Below are 13,006 nucleotides of genomic sequence, written 5' to 3'. Positions count from 1 at the left end.
CAACATTTTGAAGAGACTTTCGGGCATCCGTTGGGAGACTCATGCTGTGCAACTTCAGCAATCTTGGAATCATTTAATAAGATAATAAATACTTTAGACTATATATTTACAAGTATAAATTGTAAATGAAGGTGGATTCTTGTTCAATAAAATTAATAAAGGCGTTATGCAAACACTCCCTTATTCCTGGGGAGGGTTGGGGGCACCACCAGTCTTTGGTGCCTAGGGCATTAGAATAGTTAAATCCGGCCCTGAACCAACCAAACGTAAATAAATATTTAAATTAAACTTAAAAAAAAAAACGATTTTTTAATTTCAATGGGCGATTCTGGGAAAACGGTTGGAGTTATCGAAGAAATGAGGTTAAAAGTGACTTCTGCGGCACGAAGTCTGCAAGAAAATGTGTTCTGTAAAATTTCGAAAATTTTTGAAAATTTCGTCGAAAATTGGTCGGATTTTCCAGTTTATTTTCAGCAATACGATATTATCTCAAATATGTTTTGTTTGGCAATTTCTCGTACAGAAATGTGGACTTTCGAATATGCTCCGCCCTCTTCTCTCACAACGAATAAAAAATTCATCACAAATGGGATAGGGGCGGGTGGGTGGGGCATAATATTCGCCTTCTTTTTCTTTATATATAGTTTTTTCAACAACATGGTACTTAAAACATGTTTCACGTGGTAATTTCGTGTAGAACAATATGAATTTTGCAATTAAGCTCCTCCTTCGTCTCACGACAAATAAGAAAAATTGGTCTAAAGAGTTTAGACAGTACTTCCCTCGCTGTCGGAAACTTGACGACTGCATGCCTATTGTGTTTTTTTCTCATTACATTTTTGTAGTGGGAATTTAAAAAAAAATTGCGATGACGTCAACATTTTTGCAAGGACACGTATATCAGTTGGGATAGATGTAGTGTAATACTAAGAATAAAATTATTGTATTCCCAAATTTTCGGGAAAATGAATTGGGTCGTTTTGAATATTGATTTTTTATAATCAATAAAATAACGAAACAATTTACTCACGTATACGGCAACTGAAAATCGTTTATGTATAAACATTCTTAATTTAAGATGACAAGCGTAACAGCATACGTGAGAGTCAAACAGAGAAACTGTAAACAAAACGACCATCGGTTTTATTGCTTCGACTTCCGCTTATTATATAAAACATTGGGTTTTATTTTAATTCTTGACGGTGAAATTCACAATTGGTTGATTATAAACATGTCTATTTCACATTCGCGGAACCAAGTGATCGCATAAAACAAATGCAGGTCTGTAATGTTAAAGTCGATGTAAATAAGCGTGCTACCCTTATGTTTCAACCGAGTTTTTCCTTTAACAAATTTTGTGTCTACCAAATTGGGTTGGTTGAGGTGTAATACTAATAATAAGTGTTGCCTTTAATTTAATCAATAAAATAAATTGACTTCATTAATTTTTTTGAACCACCTCTTAAGAAAATCTAAAAAATATGAATGGAATGATAAATCACAAGTACAAACTCATCATATTTTTTGCATTTTAGATAGGATTTATTCAGCAAAATTTAAAGGTGACGTCATCAATTTTTTTAGGAGGGATGAACAAATACATTTTGAACAAAAGTTTACCATGCTTATAATAACTTTAAAATATTCCCAAGATTTCAAAGCATTCGGTTTTGTAATTCCTAATTAAATCGATAAAATAAATTCACGCCTTCATTAATTTTTTTGAGTCACCCTGCATATGCAAATCCAAAAATATGAATGGAATGATAAATCACAAGTACAGACTCATCATATTTTGTACATTTTAGATACGATTTATTCGGCAAACTTTTGAGCTGACGTCATCAGTTTTTTGTAGAAGATAACCAAATATATTTTGACTAAAAATTTATTATGCTCTTTATAACCTTAAAACATCTGCAAGATTTCAAAGCATTCGGTTTTGTAGTTCCTGATTAAATCAATAAAATATATTTACGCATTCATTAATTTTTTTGAGTCACCCTGTATATGCAAATCCAAAAAATATGAATGGAGTGTTTTTTACCTTTTTTTCCAAGATACATAGTCGTCTTTCAATAATAAAAAAAAACTAAATCTCAAATGTAAATTTGAGCTTAGAATTATGTCCCGATGCGTTACCACTGTTACCAGAGTTGCCAGATTTATTGATTTAGGCTACAAATTTATAAAAAATTCAAGTTGTGAATTCCAAAGGTTTTCTCTTTGTATAAATGTAGATTCGAACACTTGATAAATCAAGTTGCCTTTTTGTTTTAATATGTGTGGACTTCTTTTCACAACATGAAACTTGAAACATGTTTAAAATGGAAAATTTCTATAAAGAAATATCGATTTTCAAATTAGGCTCCGCCCCATAATTGTAAAATTCATTTTTCTTTAACCATGTTCTAAGATTCTTCTTGTGAAAAGATGGCTATGTAAATTAAGAAAAAAAGGCAAAATATAAGCCCCTCCCCCCACCCGCCCTATCTCAATTCTGACCATGTTTTTTGTTCGTCGTAAGCAGAGGGGCGGGGCTTAGTTGTAAAATAATTATTTTTCCACTAGAAATTACCAAGCGAATTGTGAAATATGTTCTTAAGTAATCGTGTTATAGGTACAAAGAGAACTAAACGTATTAATTTAGAAAAAAAACCTTCGAAATTAAAAATCTATAGAAATTCCGACCAATTTTCGAGGAAATTTTCGAAATTTAACTGAATACATTTTCTTGTAGATTTCGGGCCGCAGAAGTCACTTTCGACCTCATTTCTTCGATAACACCAACCTTTTTTCCAGATTCGCCGTTCAAAATTAAAAATCTAAGGAAATCCCGACCACTTTTCGACAAAATTTTCGAAATTTAACTGAATACATTTTCTTGTTGATTTCAGGCCGTAGACGTCATTTCCAACATCATTTCTTCGATAACTCCAATGGTTTTTCCAGAATCGCCCTTTGAACAGTACAAATCTATGCTGAATACTACCAATTTTGAGACCAATTTTCAACAAAATTTTCGAAATTTCACTAAATACATTTTCTTGTAGATTTCGGGCCGTGGAAGCCTCTCCCGCTTTCATTTGTTCGATAACTCCAATGGTTTTTCCAGAATCGTCCTTTGAACAGTACAAATCTATGCTGAATACTACCAATCTTGACACCAATTTTCAACAAAATTTTCGAAATTTCACTAAATACATTTTCTTGTAGATCTCTGGCGGTAGAAGTCACTCCCGCTTTCATTTCTTCGATAACTCCAATGGTTTTTCCAAAATCATCCTTCGAACAGCACAAATCTATGCTGAATACTACCAATTTTGAGACCAATTTTCAACAAAATTTTCGAAATTTGACTAAATACATTTTCTTGTAGATTTCGGGCCATAGAAGTCACTCCCGCTTTCATTTCTTCGATAACTCCAATGGTTTTTCCAGAATCGTCCTTTGAACAGTACAAATCTAAGCTAAATCCTACCATTTTTGACACCAATTTTCAACAAAATTTTCGAAATTTCACTAAATAACAAAATATTCGAAATTTCACTAAATACACTTTCTTGTAGCTTTCGGGCCGTAGAAGTCACTCCCGCTTTCATTTCTTCCATAACTCCAATGGTTTTTCCAGAATCGTCCTTTGAACAGTGCAAATCTATGCTGAATACTATCCATTTTGAGACCAATTTTCAACAAAATTTTCTAAATTTCACTAAATACATTTTTTTGTAGATTTGGGGCCGTAGAAATCACTCCCGCTTTCGATAACTCCAATGGTTTTTCCAGAATCGTCCTTTGAACAGTACAAATCTATGCTGAATATTACCAATTTTGAGACCAATTTTGACACCAATTTTCAACAAAATTTTCGAAATTTCACTAAATACATTTTCTTGTAGATTTCGGGCCGTAGAAGTCACTCCCGCTTTCATTTCTTCGATAACTCCAATGGTTTTTCCAGAATCGTCCTTTGAACAGTACAAATCTATGCTGAATACTACCAATTTTGACACCAATTTTCAACAAAATTTTCGAAATTTCACTAAATACATTTTCTTGTAGATTTCGGGCCGTAGAAGTCACTCCCGCTTTCATTTCTTCGATAACTCCAATGGTTTTTCCAGAATCGTCCTTTGAACAGTACAAATCTATGCTGAATACTACCAATTTTGACACCAATTTTCAACAAAATTTTCGAAATTTCACTAAATACATTTTCTTGTAGATTTCGGGCCGTAGAAGTCACTGCCGCTTTCATTTCTCCAAGAACACCAATGGTTTTTCCAGAATCGTCCTTTGAACAGTACAAATCTATGCTGAGTAGGTACTACCAATCTTGAGACCAATTTTCAACAAAATTTTCGAAACTTCACTAATTACATTTTCTTGTAGATTTCGGGTCGTAGAAGCTACTCCCACTTTCATTTCTTCGATAACTCCAATGGTTTTTCCAGAATCGTCCTTTGAACGGTACAAATCTATGCTGAATACTACCAATTTTGAGACCAATTTTCAACAAAATTTTCGAAATTTCACTAAATACATTTTCTTGTAGATTTTGGGCCGCAGAAGTCACTTCCGCTTGCATTTCTTCGATAACTCCAATGGTTTTTCCAGAATCGTCCTTTGAACAGTACAAATCTATGCTGAATACTACCAATTTTGACACCAATTTTCAACAAAATTTTCGAAATTTCACTAAATACATTTTCTTGTAGATTTCTGGCCGTAGAAGTCACTCCCGCTTTCATTTCTTCGATAACTCCAATGGTTTTTCCAGAATCGTCCTTTGAACAGTACAAATCAATGTTGAATACTAACAATTTTGACACCAATTTATAAAAAAAAATTCTAAATTTCACTAGATACATTTGCTTGTAGATTTCTGGCCGTAGAAGTCACTCCCGCTTTCATTTCTTCGAAAACTCCAATGGTTTTTCCAGAATCGTCCTTTGAACAGTACAAATCTATACCGAATAATACCAATTTTGTCACCAATTTTCAACAAAATTTTCGAAATTTCACTAAATACATTTTCTTGTAGATTTCGGGCCGTAGAAGTCACTCCCGCTTTCATTTCTTCGATAACTCCAATGGTTTTTCCAGAATTGTCCTTTGAACAGTACAAATCCATGCTGAATACTACCAATTTTGAGACCAATTTTCAACAAAATTTTCGAAATTTCACTAAATACATTTTCTTGTAGATTTCGGGCCGTAGAAGTCACCCCCGCTTTCATTTCTTCGATAACTCCAATGGTTTTTCCAGAATCGTCCTTTGAACAGTACAAATCTATGCTGAATACTACCAATTTTGAGACCAATTTTCAACAAAATTTTCGAAATTTCACTAAATACATTTTCTTGTAGATTTCGGGCCGTAGAAGTCACTCCCGCTTTCATTTTTTCGATAAATACAATGGTTTTTTCAGAATCGTCTTTTGAACAGTACAAATCTATACAGAGTACTACCAATTTGGAGACCAATTTTAATCAAAATTGTCGAAATTTTACAAAGTACATTTTCTTGTAGATTTCGGGCCGTAGAAGTCATCCCCGGTTTCGTTTCTTCTATAACTCCAATGGTTTTTCCAGAATCGTCCTTTGAACAGTACAAATCTATGCAAAATACGACCAATTTTCGACCAATTTTCAACTAATACAAGAAAATGTATTTAGTTAAATTTCGAAAATTTCGCTTACGCTTGGGAAGTAAAATTAAAAAAATCGATCAATTTTTTGATCCCAGATTCTTATTAGTGAAAGACGTTGACATCCGAGACGAAGGTAACAGAAAACATGAATTTATACATGAAAGAGCAAAATCTAGCATAGTTACAAGGAAAAAAATGCAGACACGGTGATGTCGAGGAAAGCATCAAAGATGATGTCATGCTTTTGGACTTTCACGATTTTGCATTTATTAATCTTTTTTCAATAAAACCAAATAAAACACCACGCGTTCCAGCCGCGGTGTCTTTGCCCTCGTACTATCCCCGAAGACCGAGGAACATCTCGAGATCTCGCAATCCGAACTAAACGAATCACCTCGTCATTATCTTCCGACTCAAGACAAATGATAAATCGAAAAGTCGCGAAGACTCGCAATGTTCGTCGACTTCTTCCAGGAATTTCATTGTTACCTCGCGTTTTTCCCTGCCAGCCTTATGTAAGGCCGAGAATGCTGTCCCAAATCGTGACCTCAGGTGTATTGTTTAATCACTCCCCGTGACAGTGACGTATTTTATGTCTTTCATCGTGCTGTCATAAACAAGAGGGCGATTCGTCATTGCGGATAATAGTGTGTCATCGTCCATTGTTTTTCATTACCCCACTGCAGGCTGGGAGGATTTTTATTTTCGACAATAATGGGCATGGTGGGTGAGTACATCTGGTGCGGTAATTTCCTGGATCGGATTAACAAATATCCATTGCGGGCCCGCGACAGACAACGCCTTGGGCTGTTTGCGCTGTTCTATTACGGTGTCTGTTGCCTTATTTCGGTCAAAACGGTTAATAAATGGGCATCCGGTAGGTGAGCTTATGTCGTGTGGTTAATTGGACACATAAAATTTGAAACTCGTTTGCGCGTGATAAGTCCGAAATCTGTTCAGTGAGCGCTGAACGTTTAACAACATAACGGCCGCCGAAACACTTATTAATTTTTTTGGTGGGTTTAGCGAATATGCATATTTTTTCCAGCTATAAATAATTTTGGGTTAATTATTTACGCGGTGGGACTCCAGGAAACGGTACGGTGCCTGTTGTATGCTGATTTAGACGAAAACGGGCTGTTGGAATTTGAATCTTGTGCATAGGTTTGTTTAGGCGAAAATGTGCTCCTTGCTAAACTAATTTCTCCTTTAAATTTGTAAGATTTAGAAGGCAATTAAACCAAAAACAATGAAGAATATAACTGCATTATTATTTTTTTAGTTAATTTACTACTTTATGTTTCAGTATACAGCTTACTCTTAACGATCTTTCAGGAGAAGAGAAAACAAAAACGCTTATTATTATTACTATTTTTAATTTTTAGAATAATTGTGTCCACAGTTGCACATTTTTTTAAGAAATTTCCATTTTAATTTGCTTGTAATTTTACTCGAAATGCTGGATTTTCCGGGCCTGAAAAAAGCGTTTTTTGAGTTCAGAGAATCATACTTAGCTCTGGAACCGAAAGATGTACAGCTTCGAGCTTTGAACAAGTTGACTCTTCCGAATTTTCTGGTCGCATTGGTTGATTTTCAAACCGCATTTTGGATTCGTTTATGTTCCAGAGACGAATATATGGACGGTAGGATTTTCCGGAAAAATAGACTACTCAAAAATTCAAAAAAAAATCAGGAGGCTCTGGAGACATTTTCTGAATCCGGATTCTTGTTCTGGACATTCGAATTAGTGCATCGCGGATTTTCCGGGTCCGAAATAACGTTTTTTGAGTTTAGAGGACCATAGTTCTGAAACGGGAGGACGTAACGTTTTTAGTTTTACGCAAACAGATTTCTTAGAATTTTATAGTTGTGTTGCTTGCTTTTCAAGCCTAATTCTTGATTCGTTTAGGTTTCAAAGACGAATAAATCGAACGGTGTGATTTTCCGCAAAAACAGCCTACTCAAAAATTTCAAAAAAAAATCAGCAGGCTCTGAAGACATTTTCTGAACCCGGATTCTTGTTCTGGACATTCAAATTAGTGCAAATACCAGTTGTAAGAACGCTGTGGTGTCGAATTTGAGAGACAATTTGCCATGGTCGAAATACAAAAATTTTAGGACAGGAAAGTATGATGAAAAAATGAAAGTCTTTAGATCGATCTAAAATTTGAGTTTTCAACTAATCTTGTAATGCTGAGCTCACTTGTGCCATTAGTTGTTCTATATTCCTTCAATTTCATCCGGAATTGCGGATTTTCCGGGTCTGAAAAAACGCTTTTTGAGTTTACAGGATCATAGTTCAAAAACGGGAGGACGCAGCGTTTCTAGTTTCGCGCCAGTAGATTTCTTGGAATTTTATAGTTGTGTTGCTTCATTTTCAAGCCGAACTCTGGATTCGTTTAGGTTCCACAGACGAATATATCGGACGGTGTGATTTTTCGGAAAATACACTACTCAAAAATTCCAAAAAAAAACAGAAGGCTCTGAAGACATTTTCTAAACCCGGATTCTTGTTCCGGAGATTCGAATTAGTACAAATATCAGTTTTGAGGAAGCTGCGGTGCCGGATATGGAAGATAATCTGACAAAGTCGAAATCCAAAAATTTTAGGACACAAGAAATAATGAAAAAATGAAAGTCTCTAGATCGATCTGAACTTCGAGTTCCCAATTAACCTCGCACTGTTGAACTCATTTATGCCATTAGTTGCTCTCTATTCCTTCAATTTCATCCGGAATAACGAACTTTCCGGGTCCGAAATAACGTTTTTTGAGTTTACAGGATCATAGTTCTGAAAAAGGAGAACGTAGCGTTTTTAGTTTTTCCCAGATAGATTTCTTGGAATTTTATAGTTGTATTGCTTGATTTTCAAGCCGAACTCTGGATTCGTTTAGGTTCCAGAGACGAATATATCGGACGGTGTGATTTTTCGGAAAAATACACTACTCAAAAATTCCAAAAAAAAAAAAAACAGAAGGCTCTGAAGACATTTTCTAAACCCGGATTCTTGTTCCGGAGATTCGAATTAGTACAAATATCAGTTTTGAGGAAGCTGCGGTGCCGGGTATGGGAGATAAACTGACAAAGTCGAAATCCAAAAATTTTAGGACACAAGAAATAATGAAAAAATGAAAGTCTCTAGATCGATCTAAACTTCGAATTTCCAGTTAACCTCACACTGTTGAGCTCATTTATGCCATTAGTTGCTCTCTATTCCTTCAATTTCATCCCGAATAACGAACTTTCCGGGTCCCAAATAACGTTTTTTGAGTTTACAGGATCATAGTTCTGAAAAAAGAGGACGTAGCGTTTTTAGTTTTTCCCAGATAGATTTCTTGGAATTTTATAGTTGTGTTGCTTGATTTTCAAACCGAACTCTGGATTCGTTTAGGTTCCAGAGACGAATATTTCGGACGGTGTGATTTTTCGGAAAATACACTACTCAAAAATTCCAAAAAAAAACAGAAGGCTCTGAAGATATTTTCTAAACCCGGATTCTTGTTCCGGAGATTCGAATTAGTACAAATATCAGTTTTGAGGAAGCTGCGGTGCCGGGTATGGGAGATAAACTGATAAAGTCGAAATCCAAAAATTTTAGGACACAAGAAATAATGAAAAAATGAAAGTCTCTAGATCGATCTAAACTTCGAATTTCCAGTTAACCTCACACTGTTGAGCTCATTTATGCCATTAGTTGCTCTCTATTCCTTCAATTTCATCCCGAATAACGAACTTTCCGGGTCCCAAATAACGTTTTTTGAGTTTACAGGATCATAGTTCTGAAAAAAGAGGACGTAGCGTTTTTAGTTTTTCCCAGATAGATTTCTTGGAATTTTATAGTTGTGTTGCTTGATTTTCAAACCGAACTCTGGATTCGTTTAGGTTCCAGAGACGAATATTTCGGACGGTGTGATTTTTCGGAAAATACACTACTCAAAAATTCCAAAAAAAAAAACAGAAGGCTCTGAAGATATTTTCTAAACCCGGATTCTTGTTCCGGAAATTCGAATTAGTACAAATATCAGTTTTGAGGAAGCTGCGGTGCCGGATATGGGAGATAATCTGACAAAGTCGAAATCCAATAATTTTAGGACACAAGAAATAATGAAAAAATGAAAGTCTCTAGATCGATCTGAACTTCGAGTTTCCAATTAATCGCACTGTTGAGCTCATTTATGCCATTAGTAGCTCTCTATTCCTTGAATTTCATCCGGAATAACGAACTTTCCGGGTCCCAAATAACGTTTTTTGAGTTTACGGGATCATAGTTCTGAAACGAGAGGACGTAGCGTTTTTAGTTTTTCCCAGATAGATTTCTTGGAATTTTATAGTTGTGTTGCTCGATTTTCAAGCCGAACTGTGGATTCGTTTTTAGGTTCCAGAGACGAATATATCGGACGATGTGATTTTTCGGAAAATACACTACTCAAAAATTCCAAAAAAAAACAGAAGGCTCTGAAGACATTTTCTAAACCCGGATTCTTGTTCCGGAGATTCGAATTAGTACAAATATCAGTTTTGAGGAAGCTGCGGTGCCGGATATGGGAGATAATATGACATGGTCGAAATCCAAAAATTTTACGACACAACACATAATGAAAAAATTACAGTCTTTAGATCGATTTGAACTTCGAGTTTCCAACTAACCTCGCACTGTTGAGCTCATTTATGCCATTAGTTGCTCTCTATTCCTTCAATTTCATCCGGAATAGCGGCCGTTCCGGGTCCGAAATAACGTTTTTTGAGTTTGGAGGATCATAGTACTGAAACGGGAGGACGTAGCGTTTTTAGTTTTGCGCAAATAGATTTCTTGGAATTTTATAGTTGTATTGCTTGATTTTCAAGCCTAATTCTGGGTTCGTTTAGGTTTCAGAGACCAATAAATCGAACGGTGTGATTTTCCGCAAAAATAGCCTACTCAAAAATTCAAAAAAAAAAAAATCAGGAGGCTCTGAAGACATTTTGTGAAACCGGATTCTTGTTCTGGACATTCAAATTAGTGCAAATACCAGTTTTAAGAAAGCTGCGGTGTCGAATATGAGAGACAATCTACCATGGTCGAAATCCAAAAATTTTAGGACAGAAGGTTTGAGGAAAAAATGAAAGTCTTTATATCGCTCTAAAATTTGTGTTTTCAACTAATCTTGTAATTCTGAGCTCACTTGTGCAATTAGTTGTTATATATCCCTTCAATTTCATCCGGAATGGCGGATTTTCCGGGTCTGAAAAAACGCTTTTTGAGTTTAGAGGATCATAGTTCTGAAACGGGAGGACGTAGCGTTTTTAGTTTTGCCCAAATAGATTTCTTGGAATTTTATGGTTGTGTTGCTTGATTTTCAAGCCTAATTCTGGATTCGTTTAGGTTTCAGAGACGAATAAATCGAACGGTGTGATTTCCCGCAAAAATAGTCTACTCAAAAATTCAAAAAAAAAAAATCAGGGAGCTCTGAAGACATTTTCTGAACCCGGATTCTTGTTCTGGACATTCGAATTAGTGCAAATACTAGTTTTAAGAAAGCTGCGGTGTCAAATATGAGAGAAAATCTGCCATGGTCGAAATCCAAAAATTTTAGGACAGAAGGTATGATGAAAAAATGAAAGTCTTTAGATCGATCTAAAATTTGAGTTTTCAACTAATCTTGTAATCCTGAGCTCACTTGTGCCATTAGTTGTTCTATATTCCTTCAATTTCATCCGGAATCGCGGATTTTTCGGGTCTGAAAAAACGCTTTTTGAGTCTACAGGATCATAGTTCTGAAACGGGAGGACGTAGCGATTTTAGTTTTACGCAAATGGATTTCTTGGAATTTTATAGTTGTGTTGCTTGATTTTCAAGCCTAATTCTGGATTCGTTTAGGTTTCAGAGACGAATAAATCGAACGGTGTGATTTTCCGCAAAAATAGCCTACTCAAAAATTCCAAAAAAAAAATCAGGAAGCTCTGAAGACATTTTCTGAACCCGGATTCTTGTTCTGGACATTCGAATTAGTGCAAATACTAGTTTTAAGAAAGCTGCGGTGTCAAATATGAGAGAAAATCTGCCATGGTCGAAATCCAAAAATTTTAGGACAGAAGGTATGATGAAAAAATGAAAGTCTTTAGATCGATCTAAAATTTGAGTTTTCAACTAATCTTGTAATCCTGAGCTCACTTGTGCCATTAGTTGTTCTATATTCCTTCAATTTCATCCGGAATTGCGGATTTTCCGGGTCTGAAAAAACGCTTTTTGAGTTTACAGGATCATAGTTCAAAAACGGGAGGACGCAGCGTTTCTAGTTTCGCGCCAGTAGATTTCTTGGAATTTTATAGTTGTGTTGCTTCATTTTCAAGCCGAACTCTGGATTCGTTTAGGTTCCACAGACGAATATATCGGACGGTGTGATTTTTCGGAAAAATACACTACTCAAAAATTCCAAAAAAAAAAAAACCAGAAGGCTCTGAAGACATTTTCTAAACCCGGATTCTTGTTCCAGAAATTCGAATTAGTACAAATATCAGTTTTGAGGAAGCTGCGGTGCCGGATATGGGAGATAATCTGACAAAGTCGAAATCCAAAAATTTTAGGACACAAGAAATAATGAAAAAATGAAAGTCTCTAGATCGATCTGAACTTCGAGTTTCCAATTAACCTCGCACTGTTGAACTCATTTATGCCATTAGTTGCTCTCTATTCCTTCAATTTCATCCGGAATAACGAACTTTCGGGATTCGAAATAACGTTTTTTGAGTTTAGAGGATCATGGTTCTGAAAAAGGAGGACGGAGCGTCTGTAGTTTTTCCCAGATAGATTTCCTGGAATTTTATAGTTGTGTTGCTTGATTTTCAAGCCGAACTCTGGATTCGTTTAGGTTCCAGAGACGAATATATCGGACGATGCGATTTTTCGGAAAAATACACTACTCAAAAATTCCAAAAAAAAAAAAAACAGAAGGCTCTGAAGACATTGTCTAAACCCGGATTCTTGTTCCGGAAATTCGAGTTAGTACAAATATCAGTTTTGAGGAAGCTGCGGTGCCGGATATGGAAGATAATCTGACAAAGTCGAAATACAAAAATTTTAGGACACAAGAATGAAAAAATGGAAGTCTCTCGATCGATCTGAACATCGAGTTTCCAATTAACCTCGCACTGTTGAACACATTTATGCCATTAGTTGCTCTCTATTCCTTCAATTTCATCCGGAATAGCGAACTTTCCAGGTCCGAAATAACGTTTTTTGAGTTTACAGGATCATAGTTCTGAAAAAGGAGGACGTAGCGTTTTTAGTTTTTCCCAGATAGATTTCTTGGAATTTTATAGTTGTGTAGCTCGATTTTCAAGCCGAACTCTGGATTCGTTTAGGTTCCGGAGAC

Source organism: Zophobas morio, unplaced genomic scaffold (assembly GCF_036711695.1).
Source record: "Zophobas morio isolate AGI-343-1 ecotype UQ-CSIRO unplaced genomic scaffold, CSIRO_AGI_Zmor_V1 ptg000031l, whole genome shotgun sequence".
In the NCBI taxonomy this organism is placed as follows: domain Eukaryota; kingdom Metazoa; phylum Arthropoda; class Insecta; order Coleoptera; family Tenebrionidae; genus Zophobas; species Zophobas morio.
The sequence above is the reverse complement of the archived record's forward strand: the minus strand, read 5'-3'. Positions refer to the sequence as shown.